Source organism: Rhodnius prolixus, unplaced genomic scaffold (assembly GCF_049639745.1).
Source record: "Rhodnius prolixus isolate KJV_2025 unplaced genomic scaffold, Rpr scaffold_7, whole genome shotgun sequence".
NCBI lineage: Eukaryota > Metazoa > Arthropoda > Insecta > Hemiptera > Reduviidae > Rhodnius > Rhodnius prolixus.
Window position 1 is genome coordinate 36,783,582 of NW_027411582.1, and position 17,386 is coordinate 36,800,967.

At 34.0% G+C, this 17,386-nt stretch overlaps 1 protein-coding gene across 9 annotated transcripts in view; it reads right to left on the reverse strand.

Moving 5' to 3' along the window:
* Positions 1-17,386, reverse strand: part of Hecw (Hecw ubiquitin protein ligase) — a 204,406-nt gene that overhangs the window by 20,438 nt on the left and 166,582 nt on the right. The gene's annotated exons all lie outside the window — the stretch shown is intronic.

The window sequence follows — 17,386 nt, forward strand, 5'->3', positions numbered from 1 at the left end:
ACATTAAATAAAATCCAACAGAAACAGAACTATTAACCAACAGAAATAGTAAATATTAATATCTTGCCCAAAATAGTCGAATATTCCAAAAATATGAATGTATTCTTGTTGCATTGAGGACCACTAGATAGATAACCTACTGACTGGCCAGTACTCTATGAGTGCCAATTTAAAAACCAATAAAAAAAAAAAGGCTAATAAAATTTTTGAAGCTTTTAAAAATAAATATAAAATAATAATAATTTTTGTTTATAATGAGCTCAAGGGACATTTCTGGTGATAACGTTTATCAATGGTCGCTAATTATATTATGGTTTCTTCTGATAATTCTTATTTTCTTGATAATTTCGTCTAACTAGTATAATTTTTTTTTTGTAATTATCAACATGTGGATGTACCAAGTATGTGTGAGGTTAAAATTAGGTAATGAGGAGATATCCTGGCAAGGCTGGGACGAGCACATCCCTTCTTCCTTTAAAAGCTCAGAACTATTAGGCAGGATAAACGATAGACTTCTCAGAGGGAGTGAATATTGGGACAAGCGAAGATAAATCTAGTAGCAAAACTCGAAAAACTAGCTGCACTCGAAGGTTTCCCCAAACATTGTCGACTAGGAGGGGTGGGGCAATTTTTAAACCAAAAGAAAAAGCGAGGATAGCACCACTTGGAGGTGGTCTGTGAGGTCTCACCGCCAAGAACTACAGTACCATCATCATTATCATCTAAGAAAGACTTGAATGCCTGGCCATTACTTTCTGCCAGGTTTGCAGAAGCATATAGTACTTCTTCTGGGATCAACTCTGGATTTGGGGGATTTAGAGTGTCTTTTTTTTTGACGTCACACACAAAGGAAAAAATAAAATTGTTAGTCTCAGTGCATTCAATCCCTTCTGTACATTAGTTTGTAGGGCTTACAGTCTCCGCTATTTCGGCGCAGAAAGATCAGAAAATTTTTCCAACTTTAAAGCAATTTAATTCTATTAATTGCAATACGCGGATTTTTACTTCTCACCAGGTTTCTTATTTCTTTTAGTGCATCATAAAAGTGCAAGTATTGAAGACATTAATATGCTGTAAGTTAAATAAATTATGTTCCAACTTCCGTGGGACTTATACATATCTATTACATTTTTAGATGCTTGCTTTGATAAATAATGAATTGTCTTGAGGTTTCACATGGGCTTTATGTGATACATAATGATATATAAACACCTTTTCTTTGCACATAACATGTATTATATAGTGAAGGTAGGAGCTGTCTAAGATGTCCCCCTTTAGTGCGAGGATGATTCAACAATTAAAACTTCTTAGCCATTCAGCGAAGAATTGATCTCAAAGCCCGGAAAAGCATGTTCATCGCTTAAGCTTTTACAATCACTTTTAAACTTTTACCACTCGCTTGATTTTCGGGAACTACTGCTGCATTTTTGTTTTTTTGTTCTTCCGAGAGTACATTACTGATACTTGGACACTTCCAGAAAGTGTAAATACGCTAACCACTCGGCTAATCCCTTCCCTTCCGCTATCAGTAAGTATTCCTTCTGTAATAATGTCTACCAGACGTTTTTATCTAATAATAATAGAAAAAAAAAATATATGAAAATGGAATCTAATTATAGCTTCTGATATTTTCAGTTTGAATCCTTATCAACAAAGCACACGTATAAACTACAATCTCTTAACAATTAACTTAATCAAAGAAATAATTTAATCGCACAAATCGATTACAATGAATTGATTAATTACGCAAAAGAAGTGAGAAAAGAAAAGAAAAAATTGAAATTAAAATCAATGATAATTTAACTTTGTTTACAATTCAATGAACTTATTTACCATATTACTCTCGATTAATCGATTAGAATATGGAAACAAAGAAACAAAAAAGAACAAATTAACGAAACACATAAAGAATAAATTGAGAGAGACAGAGAGAGAACATAAAACTTGACCTAAAAATCAATGAGGTAACCATAGAAATAAAATAAATTTAGAGATAAAATAAATAAAGTAATTAAAATAAAATGTGAATGAACATAATTATTAATGGACAGACAATCGATTCATCAACATGAGAGAGAAATCAACTGAATGAAAAAGCGAGGTTAATGGGATTCATCATATCCATCTCAAGAAGAAATCAAGGTTTTTCCTTTTCTGACACGAAAATGGGTAAATTTTCTCACAATGCAGGAGTTGAAGGATGTTAAATGCAGGTTATGCACACTCACACACATCTCTTTATTTAATTAAATTTAAGTAATTTTAAATTTAGGGAACTTTTTAAAATTAAAGTTTCTTTCCAGTTCAATTAAGTTACAAACTATTATAGAAATTATATTATAGTATTATAAAACTATTATAGTTTCTATATTGTAGCAAAAAAACCAGCGAGACCTGCGGTGCTAATATGTATTGCGGTACTAGTCTAGGCCTTGGATTTTATTTAATGGTTAATAAGAGAAATTTGTAGTAAAGTATGTTAGGCAGTTATAGGCTAGACCCGCAAAGCTAAGATGTATTGTTGGTTTAGTGGGTTCGATTCCCCTGGTCTAGGCCTTGGATTTTATTTAATGGTTAATAAGAGAAATTTATAGTAAAGTATGTTAGGCAGTTATAGGCTAGACCCGCAAAGCTAAGATGTATTGTTGGTTTAGTGGGTTCGATTCCCCTGGTCTAGGTCTTGGATTTTATTTAATTGTTAATATGAGAAATTTATAGTAAAGTATGTTAGGCAGTTGTAGGCTAGACCCGCAACGCTAAGATGTATTGTTGGTTTAGTGGGTTCGATTCCCCTGGTCTAGGCCTTGGATTTTATTTAATGTTTAATATGAGAAATGTATAATAAAGTATGTTTGCTATTCGCCTCCGTCCACGACACCTACTAATTTGTAGTTGGACGTAAAGCCCCGCCTGAAAAAATAGGCGATTATTTTACTTTACTTTGTAGCAAAAAACCAGAACCCAATGAACTTATTGCTTCTAATCTAACCAAAGCTAGAAATCCAGGACTTCTTCGAGAAGGGGGTTGTGGAATATTCCAGCATTTGGCGGGGGGAAGTAGATTTAAAGTAGAATGGGATTTCTTCCGATCTGGGCGCACAGGATGTATGATTGTATTTGAGGAATTCCGACTTTTAGGCTTAGTATCTTCGACTGATTATTCTGTAAGAACTCTGGATCAAGTTCCGGTGATAAAGTATTTATTTAAACGTAGGCATGTTAGTAATATTTCCGGGTCATGCTGGCTGATTCACTTCAGGGTAAAATTCCATGCAATAGGAAAAGATTTGGCTTCTTTATGAATGAATAAAACAAGTAGGGAACTTAATGAACTTGGTGGACCCAGATGGAATTTCTGAAGACGCGAAATTACGCTGAATATATCAATGAATCAGTGGTCTCTCTTTATGGAAGATTTTTATTTAAAATTCCAATGCCATAAGAAAAGATTGTGCTTCTAATGAATGATTAAAAGAAGTAGGGAACTTAATGAACTTGGTGGACCAAGATGGAATTTCTGAAGACGTAGAATTACGTTGGATATATCAAATGAATCAGTGGTGTCTATGGAAGATATTTTATTGACATGAATTTAATTGGCAAAGAAAGAAACTGCATCAGAATTGTCATAATGATTTCTTTCTAGAAATTAGTGTAATAAGATCATCAGATCCGCATCATATTTTTATGATTCACATTGAAAAAAAAAAAAAATCTTTTCACAGTGTCCTCAAGACGTGACTGGCCACAAAACATTCTCCTCACTGGGGTACGAAGCGCATATTATTGGCTAAGGAGTGGGGGAAGTTTAATGATCGACCACCCCAATATCAATCAAGGTGATCCACTTGTTGGATGATAATGATTTTATTTCGTAACATTAGCAGTAAAATAGTGCGGAATCCCCCTTAATGTATTTGTCAGCGTAACTTCCCTTCTAGCTGCGGATCGGAAACTTCCGTTCTACAAGGGAACTACTTCCTGAACAATTCTCGATAATTCTCTGTAATATATTCTTTTTTTTTAGATGGAATTTTTAGAATCGGCTTCCTTAACTCTCTAAACCGACGGTGATTTAGTCATTGTAAAGTAAAAGTAAAAGTAATGCCTATTTTTTCAGGCAGTCTTTAATAGCAAATTAAACCAAATTAGGTGTCGTGGACGGAGGCGACTAACAAACATACTTTACTATAAATTTCTCATATTAACCATTAAATAAAATCCAAGGCCTAGACCGGGGGAATCGAACCCACTAACCCAACAACACATCTTAGCATTGCGGGTCTAGCCTATATCCGCCAAACATACTTTACTATAAATTCCTTATATTAACCATTAAATAAAATCCAAGTACTAGACCAGGGGAATCGAACCCAATAAACCAACAATACATGTTAGCATTGCGGATCTAGCGACTAGCTTTTAATTCGAAAAATTAGTTTTAAGAAAATAAACTTCTGCGTGATTAAATTAAACAAAACCAACGCATCTTCTAATTGGTTCAAAAATATAGCAACCTAACAAAGGCTAATCTCAGCGGCTCCTGCATTACACTATTTACCAACATGTTTAATGTAAATAAATAAGTAAATAAATGTAGGATATACATATATCTATATATTACAAAAATTATGTAATGATTTAATCGCTACCTTGAGAAGATTAATCATAACCACACACTCACACTAACGCAGTGTGGGAAGCCATATTAAGCTGTTTAGAATCTGTTTACAATTTTTTTTTGTTTTACTCCCATATCTTTTGTTTACATTTGGTCGCATTAAAATTTAATATTAAATTTTACTGTTATCCTATAAAAAATCGAAGAATTCCGGCTAACCTTCCGGCCTCAAAAGTTAGTAGTAACTGAGTAACTCCCGGAGTATTTACTGTGTGGATTGTTGTAAGAAGGTTCTGGGATCGATTTGTTTACCTTTTACACAAATTTGAACGTGCTTTTACCTAATTCTTATACAACATTTCTAGGAGAATAGATAATTAGCACAAGATCATTTTCTGAGGGTGTTTCTTTGATTTAATTTTAAATATTATCTCAGTGCGTTAACGACGTATCACAAAACATCTTGTGCGTCTTTGGCCAAAGAAATGCTTTGACGTTCTGATAAGCCAAATGTTTTTAAAGGGTTAAGAAAATTTTAATTAAATAGGGGGGGGGGAAATAGTGGGACTTCCGGTAGCCTTATTTTTTGTCAAAAAGCTTTATCAAAGCCGCACCTATTTTTCTGATTTTGAGTTAAGATTAGCAATATATTCACAGACGTAAACGGAAATTTGCGTTTTGTATTAAGGGAATCTAAAATTGGATATTTCCCATGGAAAATAGAAAAATTGGCAATTTCCTTCTGTTTTCTTTTTAGACGAATAAAGGGAAGCAAACATTCTACCATGAATTCCAATGAATGATCCAGTTTCAACGGTTTATTTCACTAATCTCTTTGAATATGAATTAAAGTAAGCCTAAAGTGTGGGATTGACTTTAAGTTTATAGCAGTAACGAGAGGTTACTACGCACTATAGTACATTCAATTAAAGAGCATAACAAATAAATAAAAAAAAAACCTACATTACACAACAGATGTATCTAAAGCACCACCCATCTGCTGTTCCGCCTATCACAAACCAGCAGCTCCTTTCCTCCGTCAACAAAACATAGGAGCATAAATCTACCGGAAATATATCGAACTGTTCTCGTTCTTAAATAATATTTACGTCAAGTTAATACGAAAATAAAAATTCTCGAGTAATGATGCTGCAGTTTCCGCTTTCTGTCACTAGGATTTTCAAAGGCTGAGATGGGGGATTTTAAAATTAAATTTTGCCGAAATAATTTTTTGTTTTTTTTTGGGGGGGGCGATTAAAATTGGGTAGAATTATGATTGGCTGATTAATGGAGGTTTAATTGGCGATTTAAAGGTGGTTTATGTTGGTACGCCTGGTCTGAGCTACCCCCCCAGAGATAGGCCGAGAACCTTCAACCAATAACTTTTACGTAGTACAAACAACGGATCTACCTTACTTTATCACAATGTTATCAATATTGTTACGGCTACGGTCTAATAACTTTTCTATCAATATGTTATCTTTTAGCGTTTTGAAAAAAAAGCGAACTAACAACTAAAATGCATAAGGAAATAAAGTTGAAAAATGTAGTTTTATAATAAAAATAAAAAATAATAAAAAAACGATAAACTCTGACCTTTTATTCCCTTATATTTATCGTTTTATCGTTATTTTGAATTTAAGGTGGGGGGCAACAAGCCAATAACAATACGTCACGCAAATAAAGAGCACAAGGTCCAATTACGAGGAAAAAACTGCCCATAGATAAATGCTGCGGAGGTGGTGGGTAGAAGAAACAGGAGTGACATTGCCGGAGGAGAAAGGGGATACTTAAGAAGGAAATGCTTCTGATAGATGGCGGCAAGATGATGAGAGTAAGCATGTTGAAAGAGGATTGCTTTGGAAACTGAAGAAGGAAGAAGGAGATTGGGAGAGAAGAATCCTTTCAAGTACACCGAAGAGACAGAGGTCGCCAAAGTGGTCTATATTAGACCCCCTAGGGGTTCTATTTAACAAAAAAGTAGGGGGTCAATCTGAGCCATGGAGGGGGATCGAAGGAAAAACGAATTTCGAACCCCAATATAGCGGAACCTAGCAAAAAAGAAACACCAGAGGCACATACCCATCTCATTAAATTAAGAAGCAATACTCTGTTGTAGTTACTTTACTTATTTGGCCACTGCAGGCTGCAGAAGAAAACACATGCATTGCATGGGCACCTGGCTGCCTTTCTGTAGGTTCTGTCAGCAGGAGGGGGAGGAGGAGGAGGAAACAGGCACTCTGCACGTGTTGTGTCCAGTGTGAGGGGCTTGTCCTAGCTAAGGATGTTACTTCTCCGGGGAAGTGAAAAAAACCAAGGCCTGTGTGAGAGCTTTACCGCAAGAGTCGCTCTCCAGGAATTAAGAGTCTGAACAAAAAGGACGGGTCTGGAGAGGGAGCTCTTTAGAGTGAGGGGAGCCACAATAGATCCAAAGTGGCCGCAATGGCGTAGGCCTTGAGGCCGCCCTAGTCTAATCTACTTTACTTATTATTTAATAAATATTAAGGTATTTAAATTTCAACATTAAGATATTTTTCATAAAACTATTTGTTACACAATGTAAAATTACTGTAATAAATGTTTAAATTCATAAAATAAATGTGACAAACACAAGTACACCTAATAGATAGTTTCATTTTTAATTAACTGAAAATTATTTTTACGGGGGAGATTTCGAAAAATTATATAAAGGGGGTCCATGATCAAAAAAAAAGTTTGGCGACCCCCTGGCGTAGAGTCCCCCAAAGATGTAGACGCAACATCTGATAGACTGGAGGATAAACACTATTTCTTGAGTATTCAAAATAATCAGCTGTTACTGTCAAAAGAAACAAACAAAATTTTTATATACGTACATTTGAAAACAGTTTGCATTTAAGGAAAAACAAATCAATGATAACAAAATATGGCCAGAAAAGTTTTTTCTTATCAGTTTAACGGACAATTACCGTATTCATTGTTTAATAATGGACAAAAGAAATTTTACATAAATAGAAGACAATGCTTTATAGATAAGATTGGGTTGTCAAGTTGTGATATGAGCGGGGAGAAGCAAATGGAATTAATAGCTAACTGGCAAAAAACTTAATTCATTGTACTTATTTATAAAATGGCGTTTATTTTCCTGTAAGTGATGAGGTTAGGTTTACTCGGACAGACACATACGTATACGGACGGGCCAATTTATTTTCTTTAAGAAAAAAAAAAAATTGGTCTTATAGTACTTTAAAACAATACTTCCGGTGAAAACCGGAAATAGAAATCAAAACAAAAATTTTTTTTTTAATACGATCGCAATATTTCGCTTAGTACTTCCGGTTTTTGAAGCGCTTAGCCTGAATATCAGGTTTATCTCGGCATTTCTGAATTATAATTCTATTTCAGAAAACATGCAACGAACAAGGGGGGGTGGAGAGCCAGAAAAGAAAGTTGAGGAATCGTTACTAGAACAACTTTTTCACCATTGCAGCAGTCATAGTCAATATTAAATGGACGTACCGTCCAAGCAATATTTTTAAATCACTTTTAGCCCCTTTTTTAAATGGGAAAATACGAGTCGTATGTATACAAGAGCGTGGCAAGCAATCCAAAGACCACAATAAGAGCTCAAATCTGCCCCCCCAAAAAAACCAAGGGAAATAAAGCACTTGAAAAACCACAGACAGGAAACGACAAGTAAAAAATTAAACAAAAGTGAAGCCATTAAAATATCTTGGAATATAAATTAAAACGCAATAATTTTTTTATTAATACTAAAAATAGAAGATGTATAATTAAAAAAATAAAATAAAATAAATAAATCAAAAATATAAAAAAATAAAATCGAGTTGTATAGGAAAAAAAACTGTATTTTTGGTAGAAAAATACGCAGGACGATATACAAATTAGGTCCTTGGCATGTGAATCTCCTCTCCCCCCGCCGCCAAATATGCTGGGAAAGTCACGCAATCAATGGAACGGGCGAATCTCACAAATCTGATGAGATGTAAACACCAGCATCACTTTCTCACTCAAAAAAAAAATTCTAACTCTCTAAAATGATCTCCCAAATTTACGATCAATATTTGAGCAATATTTAATTCTTATCAAAATTATACATTAATGGGAGGGGGCTGGGACTTGTGGTCTGGAGCATGGCTTTGTAAACAGGGGGGAAGTTCCCAGATTCGAATCCCGCATATTTCGTAATTTGTATTTAAGGAAAATTATTTAATCACAGTAAAGTTTGAGCTTCCGCTTCCCCCGGTCCACGACACCTAATTGGTAGTTGGACGTTAAGCCCAACCTGAAAAAAAGTAGGCTGTTACTTTACTTTATACAGTAATAAATACACTGCACTCTGTCCTGGGAAATGTTAAAATTCTGGAAAATCTATAGCACTTCCGGTAAGCTATTTTTCTTTTTTTGCTTTAATTCTTTTAAGTTTGGAAAATTTAATATCAAATTAGATACTTTTATTAATACAGAATGCAAGATAAGAACAATTCATGGTAAATCGCTTTTTAGAAGGAGTCCTAAGGAACTGTAATACAATTTACCTGGAAAGAATGTTCGAAATAAATGCTATTGATCTAACTAAAATTTAAATGTATTATTAGTATTAGTTGAAGAAAATCTATAGACGAAATGAAAAAATTTGCAATTTCCGCTATATTTCGTATACTACTCGAGGGTACTGAAAAAGGACACTTCCGGTGAAATTTCCCAAATCCAACTTCCTGTACCAATCAAAATATTTTCTCTTACTAGTAGAAGTGTTTAGAGAAAGCCTTCAATTTGACTAGTTACGTCAGTTTAAAAGAATTTTAGTCAATAGTTAGTTGAGAGAGGCTTTCAACTTGACTAGTTTTACGTCAGTTTAAAAGACTTTCAAGTCGATAGTTAGTTGAGAGAGGCTTTCAATTTGACTAGTTTCGTCATTTTAAAAGAATTTTGGTCGATAGTTAGTTGAGAGAGGCTTTCAATTTGACTAGTTACGTCAGTTTAAAAGAATTTTAGTCAATAGTTAGTTGAGAGAGGCTTTCAACTTGACTAGTTTTACCTCAGTTTAAAAGACTTTCAAGTCGATAGATAGTTGAGAGAGGCTTTCAACTTGACTAGTTACGTCAGTTTAAAAGACTTTTAGTCGATAGTTGAGAGAGGCTTTCAATTTGACTAGTTTTACGTCAGTTTAAAAGACTTTTAGTAGACGATAGTTAGTTCAGAGAGGCTTTCAATTTGACTAGTTTTACGTCAGTTTGAGCCTTTTGTCGATAGTTAGTTGAGAGAGGATTTCAGTTTGATTGGTTACGTCATTTTAAAAGACTAAGTCGATAGTTAGTTGAGAGAGGCTTTCAACTTGACTAGTTTTACGTCAGTTTAAAAGACTTTCAAGTCGATAGATGGTTGAGAGAGGCTTTCAATTTGACTAGTTACGTCAGTTTAAAAGACTTTCAAGTCGATAGTTAGTTGAGAGAGGCTTTCAATTTGACTGGTTTCGTCATTTTAAAAGACTTTTAGTCGACGATAGTTAGTTGAGAGAGGCTTTCAATTTGACTAGTTACGTCAGTTTAAAAGAATTTTAGTCAATAGTTAGTTGAGAGAGGCTTTCAACTTGACTAGTTTTACGTCAGTTTAAAAGACTTTCAAGTCGATAGTTAGTTGAGAGAGGCTTTCAATTTGACTAGTTTCGTCATTTTAAAAGACTTTTGGTCGATAGTTAGTTGAGAGAGGCTTTCAATTTGACTGGTTTCGTCATTTTAAAAGACTTTTAGTCGACGATAGTTAGTTGAGAGAGGCTTTCAATTTGACTAGTTACGTCAGTTTAAAAGAATTTTAGTCAATAGTTAGTTGAGAGAGGCTTTCAACTTGACTAGTTTTACGTCAGTTTAAAAGACTTTCAAGTCGATAGTTAGTTGAGAGAGGCTTTCAATTTGACTAGTTTCGTCATTTTAAAAGACTTTTGGTCGATAGTTAGTTGAGAGAGGCTTTCAATTTGACTGGTTTCGTCATTTTAAAAGACTTTTAGTCGACGATAGTTAGTTGAGAGAGGCTTTCAATTTGACTAGTTACGTCAGTTTAAAAGAATTTTAGTCAATAGTTAGTTGAGAGAGGCTTTCAACTTGACTAGTTTTACGTCAGTTTAAAAGACTTTCAAGTCGATAGTTAGTTGAGAGAGGCTTTCAATTTGACTAGTTTCGTCATTTTAAAAGACTTTTGGTCGATAGTTAGTTGAGAGAGGCTTTCAATTTGACTGGTTTCGTCATTTTAAAAGACTTTTAGTCGACGATAGTTAGTTGAGAGAGGCTTTCAATTTGACTAGTTACGTCAGTTTAAAAGAATTTTAGTCAATAGTTAGTTGAGAGAGGCTTTCAACTTGACTAGTTTTACGTCAGTTTAAAAGACTTTCAAGTCGATAGTTAGTTGAGAGAGGCTTTCAATTTGACTAGTTACCGTCAGTTTAAAAAAATTTTAGTCGATAGTTAGTTGAGAGAGGCTTTTTTGAACGGAAACTCCCACCCCCTTCCACACAATAACAAAACCACTGTTACCAACTGTATTAAGCCAATGACGAGTGTAAATAATACGCTGAATAGGTTCTTTTTTTTTTCAAGTTTGGTTTTTCACAAAGAAAATTAGGCAAAGAAGTCCCCTTAAAAGTGTAAATGTTACTGATAAACTAATATTCCATTAAAAACAAAACGAATAAACAAAGAAAAAATAAAGAGAAGTATTTAAAGTTCAAAATAGAATGTGGAAGACATATTTTCTAGAAATGGGTCACACCAAAGTGGTTGTCAAAAAGAAGCCGCAGATGAAGGACAAGTTTAATTTTATTTTTCTCTTGTACCAATCTTTCTTTTATATTTTCTTTTGTACTCGTTTATTTAAACATTTGTTTTTGCCAAATGTTTCTTTCTTTGGGAGGACATGAGAGAGAGAGAGAGAGAAGGAGAGAGAGAGAGAGAGAGAGAGAGAGAGAGAGAGACACAGAGAGAGTGAGAGAGTGTAGAGAGAGACAACACATCTAATCGTACCCAATTTACTATAAAAAAGAAACCATTAAATTTTCTTTATCAGTTTGCCTTTATTGCAAACAACATTATACTACATAGTACATGAAAAACTTGAAGGAAAACTAGAAAAACAATAAATGATAACAAGAATTTAAAGGAGGAGAAGAAAATTTATTTTTGGCAAATGACGTCATTAAATTTAATGGAAAATTTAAAGTGTTTTTTTAAGTTAATAAATAAATAAATAAGTACATAATAAAAAATTGATAAGGGACAGAAATTTGAGAATAGTGTATTTTTACTAGGTATTGTAAGTTTTTATATTTAAAAAAAAAATCAGAAAACATATTCACGATTTCCTGTCTGAATAATTATGTGGGAAACGAATTCCACACCCCCCCCCCCAGAATAAAAACTTTGGTAAAAAGTGAAAAACACCATTCACAGTAATACTTATTTTCCATAACTTCCTGTTATGGGATTTATAATTGGGCAGCCGCAAGCTCCAATATAGAATTTTGTAGTTTTATAGCTTCCTGTGAATTCCTAGGTCCTCCCCCACCTAGATATTTGGGTTTACACACAAAATTTTTTTTATCACCAAAACTGTGTTGGGGGGAAGGGCCTAAAAAGTGGGGATACATTTTTTTAACAAACATCCGCTATTTACCACTCATACGTAATTTTTATTAAATAAAAAGTAAATAGATAGGCAACCATTTTTATCAGGATATAAAAAAAAAAGCTAGGTGAGTCAAAATAAATAATATATATATATTTTATATATTTGCAGAGATAATCTACTTGTTATAAAGTATTAAAAGGAAGTAAAAATAAAATGAAAAATATCCTAATTTTAATCAACTAAAAATGGCCTAAAAAAAACTAAAAATTTACAAAAAAGTGTTATTATTTTCGAAATATTTTTAATGGAAATTAATTTTCTTTGAGGTATATGGCGAAAATGGCTTTAAATATTAGTTCTCCTTAAAAGGGGTACTTCCGTTTAATGTATAGTTTTTTATAATTTTGATAATATTATTAGTAATTAAATTATTATTTTTTTTTTTTTAATTCTCCAGAATTTAGAAAAAGTCTGGTGAGTATTCATGGTACTTATTTTTAGAATAAGATATACTAACATCCTGTAACTATTTTGTATATGACTATGTAAATACGTACGTACGATTATGATATACCGAAGTCCAAAAATAAAATAAAGGTAATTCAATTTCTAACCTGCGAAGCTAAGATGTATTGTTGGTTTAGTGGGTTCAATTCCCCTGGTCTAGGACTAGGATTTTATTTAATGGTTAATATGAGAAATTTATAGTAAAGTATGTTAGGCGGTTATAGGCTAGACCCGCAAAGCTAAGATGTATTGTTGGTTTAGTGGGTTCGATTCCCCTGGTCTAGGACTAGGATTTTATTTAACGATTAATATGAGAAATTTACTGTAAAGTATGTTAGGAGGTAATAGGCTAGACCCGCAAAGCTAAGATGTATTGTTGGTTTAGTGGGTACAATTCCCCTGGTCTAGGTCTTGGATTTTATTTAATGGTTAATATGAGAAGTTTATAGTAAAGTATGTTAGGCGGTTATAGGCTAGACCCGCAAAGCTAAGATGTATTGTTGGTTTAGTGGGTTCGATTCCCCTGGTCTAGGCCTTGGATTTTATTTAATGGTTAATATAAGGAATTTATAGTAAAGTATGTTAGGGGTTAGAGGCTAGACCCGCAAAGCTAAGATGTATTGTTGGTTTAGTGGGTTCGATTCCCCTGGTCTAGGCCTTGGATTTTTATTTAATGGTTGATAAAAGAAATTTATAGTAAAGTATGTTAGGGGTTATAGACTAGACCCGCAAAGCTAAGATGCATTGTTGGTTTAGTGGGTTCGATTCCCCTGGTCTAGGTCTTGGATTTTATTTAATGGTTGATAAAAGAAATTTATAGTAAAGTATGTTAGGCGGTTATAGACTAGACCCGCAAAGCTAAGATGCATTGTTGGTTTAGTGGGTTCGATTCCCCTGTTCTAGGCCTTGTGCATTTTATTTAATGGTTAACATGAGAAATTTACAGTAAAGTATGTTTGCTAGTCGCCTCCGTCCACGTCACCTAATTGGTAGTTGGACGTTAAGCCCCGCCTGTAATTTAATTTCTATAAATATCTTTGAAAAAACAAAAAAAATTGTAATAAATAATCTAGATAAAAAGTGAGTAACGAAGATGGCGGAATGCAAAATAATTAATAAATAAAAGAAGAAGAAAAAAAAACAAGAACAGAACGAGAACAGACTGGCTACTACGCGATCGGTAGTGGCCAAGACGTCGAACATCCGGTTAAACACATTTTTTTTTATTTGTATGCATACGTTACAAACGCACGTACCAACAAATATGCTAATTTAGGTATATCAATAAAAATTGGCGACAATAGCTAAGCGAGCAGGTGTATGTTTGCAGTCCGTTAAAAACAAAAAATAAAATAAAGGAAGTACTAGAACTATAGTACAACATGCGCGAACCGTTTTGTGCCAACTGTATGATGAAGGTCATTAGGGCTGAAGTAGCTGTAGCTAACTCTCAACTTTACGAAGACCTTTGGTGCTTTTAGGCAAACAGTATTCATTGTTAATTATTATTTAATATCAAAATTAATTTCGTACTCTTAACTAAAAGTTGTAACTCATTAATATTCATCATGCTTAGAATATTGGAGCCATATTATAGTTTGTATGAACCGAGGCGCCACGGTAGCCGAGCGGTTAAAGGCTAGACCCGCAATGCTAAGATGTATTGTTGGTTTAGTGGATTCGATTCCCCTGGTCTAGGCCTTGGATTTTATTTAATGGTTAATAAAAGAAATTTATAGTAAAGTATGTTAGGCGGTTATAGGCTAGACCCGCAAAGCTAAGATGTATTGTTGGTTTAGTGGGTTCGATTCCCCTGGTCTAGGTCTTGGATTTTATTTAATGTTTAATATGAGAAATTTATAGTAAAGTATGTTTGGCGATTATAGGCTAGACCCGCAAAGCTAAGATGTATTGTTGGTTTAGTGGGTTCGATTCCCCTGGTCTAGGCCTTGGATTTTATTTAATGGTTAATATGAGAAATTTATAGTAAAGTATGTTTGGCGATTATAGGCTAGACCCGCAAAGCTAAGATGTATTGTTGGTTTAGTGGGTTCGATTCCCCTGGTCTAGGCCTTGGATTTTATTTAATGGTTAATAAAAGAAATTTATAGTAAAGTATGTTAGGCGGTTATAGGCTAGACCCGCAAAGCTAAGATGTATTGTTGGTTTAGTGGATTCGATTCCCCTGGTCTAGGCCTTGGATTTTATTTAATGGTTAATAAAAGAAATTTATAGTAAAGTATGTTTGGCGATTATAGGCTAGACCCGCAAAGCTAAGATGTATTGTTGGTTTAGTGGGTTCGATTCCCCTGGTCTAGGCTTTAGTTTTTATTTAATGTTTAATATTAGAAATTTATAGTAAAGTATGTTTGGCGGTTATAGGCTAGACACGCATAGCTAAGATGTATTGTTGGTTATTGGGTTCAATTCCCCTGGTCTAGGTCTTGGATTTTATTTAATGGTTAATTTGAGAAATTTACAGTAAAGTATGTTTGCTAGACGCCACCCTCCACGACACCTAATTGGTAGTTGGACGTTAAGCCCCGCCTGAAGAAATAGGCGATTACTTTACTTTTTAGTTTGTATGAACCGAACAACATTACACTGAAATCTATCCCCCAACAGATACATAGTTTACAGAATATACTGGGGGAGCCATTTTCCCAAAAAGTAAGCTAACATATTGAATAAAAGGTTCAGCCTTGGTAATTTTTCACTAATATCAGCCTCGACTTATTTTATATTTGATTCAAATATACTCGTACTTACCATTAATGACGTTTATTTTAATTTTTTGTTTATTCCTTGTTTACCTTATTTGTTTGACCAATAGGGGAATGAAAAACCAAGAAGAGGGAGGGAGAGAGAGAATACATTAATCAGTTTACAATTAACTGATAAATCTGTAATGAAAGGAAGTAACTGATAAAATGGTAACCTTGCAAACAAATACGCTACAGGAAGTTAAGAAATTTCCCGAAATGTTTGCGTGAAATTTCATTTCTGTTAAATCTAAAATAAAATTCAGGAAATTCAAATTCTATCTGCCAAGACTTGTTAAAAGATGTTCAAAACTAGCAGACTGAATAATTAAGAACTTATACGTAAAGCCAATTTTGTTTATTTATTTTTTACTAATTGCGATATATTTTGATCTATTACTTCTCTAAAGCGCCATTTTAGTATATTACTACCTAGGGCTTGGACAGAAATCAGATTACTCCTGATTACAGGCCTATTCACAAGGCACGGAAAATACAGAAAGCACCTGCCCAAGATATGGCTTATCAGCTCGGAACCGTTGTGCAGATTATGGTCAGGAAGAAGGAGGAAACGGCCTCTCTGTTATTCGATTGCGTTGCAATCGAGAGACTGCGCTACAGATATCTTTGGTACCTTGAGCACAGAAGGAACTGGTAGGGAAAGTCCTCAACCTTCTTAGAAGGAGAGGTTTCATCTACTAGACTTAAAGGGGAAGGCACAGTAAGCCTCTTGTTGCTGCGGTGCCTTGGGATGTGGGTCCCCGTTCCACCTTTCAAAATCTAAAATCTTGTATTGCCACCTGTATAATTTTATTAAGAACAACATTTGGGATTAATTTACCAAATTTAAAGGAAATCAGCTAGCCGGAAATTGGTACTACGAATTTTCTGGCGAAAATTGGTGTACTAATTTTTATATACGTACATCCGATAACTTTCAATTGTAACAAATTTTTCCGGAACCTTCTTTTTAAGTAATTTTTTCAGGATATAAAAAAGGTAATGCCAAAGTAACACCTAACAGGAAGTTCAAATTTTGCCGGAAACGCCTGCTCAATTTCTGAATAAGAAGAGATCCACCCCACGAAAATTATATTTAAATCAAAGTTTCAAAAACTGCAGCCGCCATAACTCCTTCAGATACACTGAGAGTATTTTTAATTCATTGATATATATACTCTTAAGACACGTTGAGAGTAACTGCCAAAGCGAGACGATAAGCGATTATTAAATCAAACTTTTATTTATTTATTTTTTCAAATTAACATATAAACGAAACTCTTGCATTAATGAAATTCATTTGTGTATTATGTACATAATTAGTTAACTATAAGCAAGGTTGCAATAAAATACGCAATTTAAATAACTAATAATTATACAAAACGAAAAATGCACTTTCTAACGATCTATTAATAAAAAATATGGTGAGAGAAAGAGAGAGACAGAGAATCGACGTTCACACGGCGGAACACACCAACCCGCGGTAAGTATTCTATTACTGAAAATGTTAATTTGGTAACGTGATTGTTAAGTCAGCAGAGCTGGATATTATCTTTCCATTTTATCCATCGTTGCACGCATATTTCTTGTATTTTAGACCAATTTCGGACTTACTAGCATCATCAGAGGTTAGATTAATTAGTTTAGTGTAGAGAATTCAACTTCATTAATGTATGCGCCTCACGCTAGTTGGCAGCAAGTGTAATATGGAATTGGAAACATACGTGAAATCGAATTCTCCACTCTGGGGATTGGCTAATCTACCTCTGATGATGGTCGTAAATCCGAAATTGGTCTGAAATGCATGTGGTAAATACGACGGATAAAATCAACTATCTAAAAATTGTTGGAGTTAACCTCTTGCGCTATTTTGGTG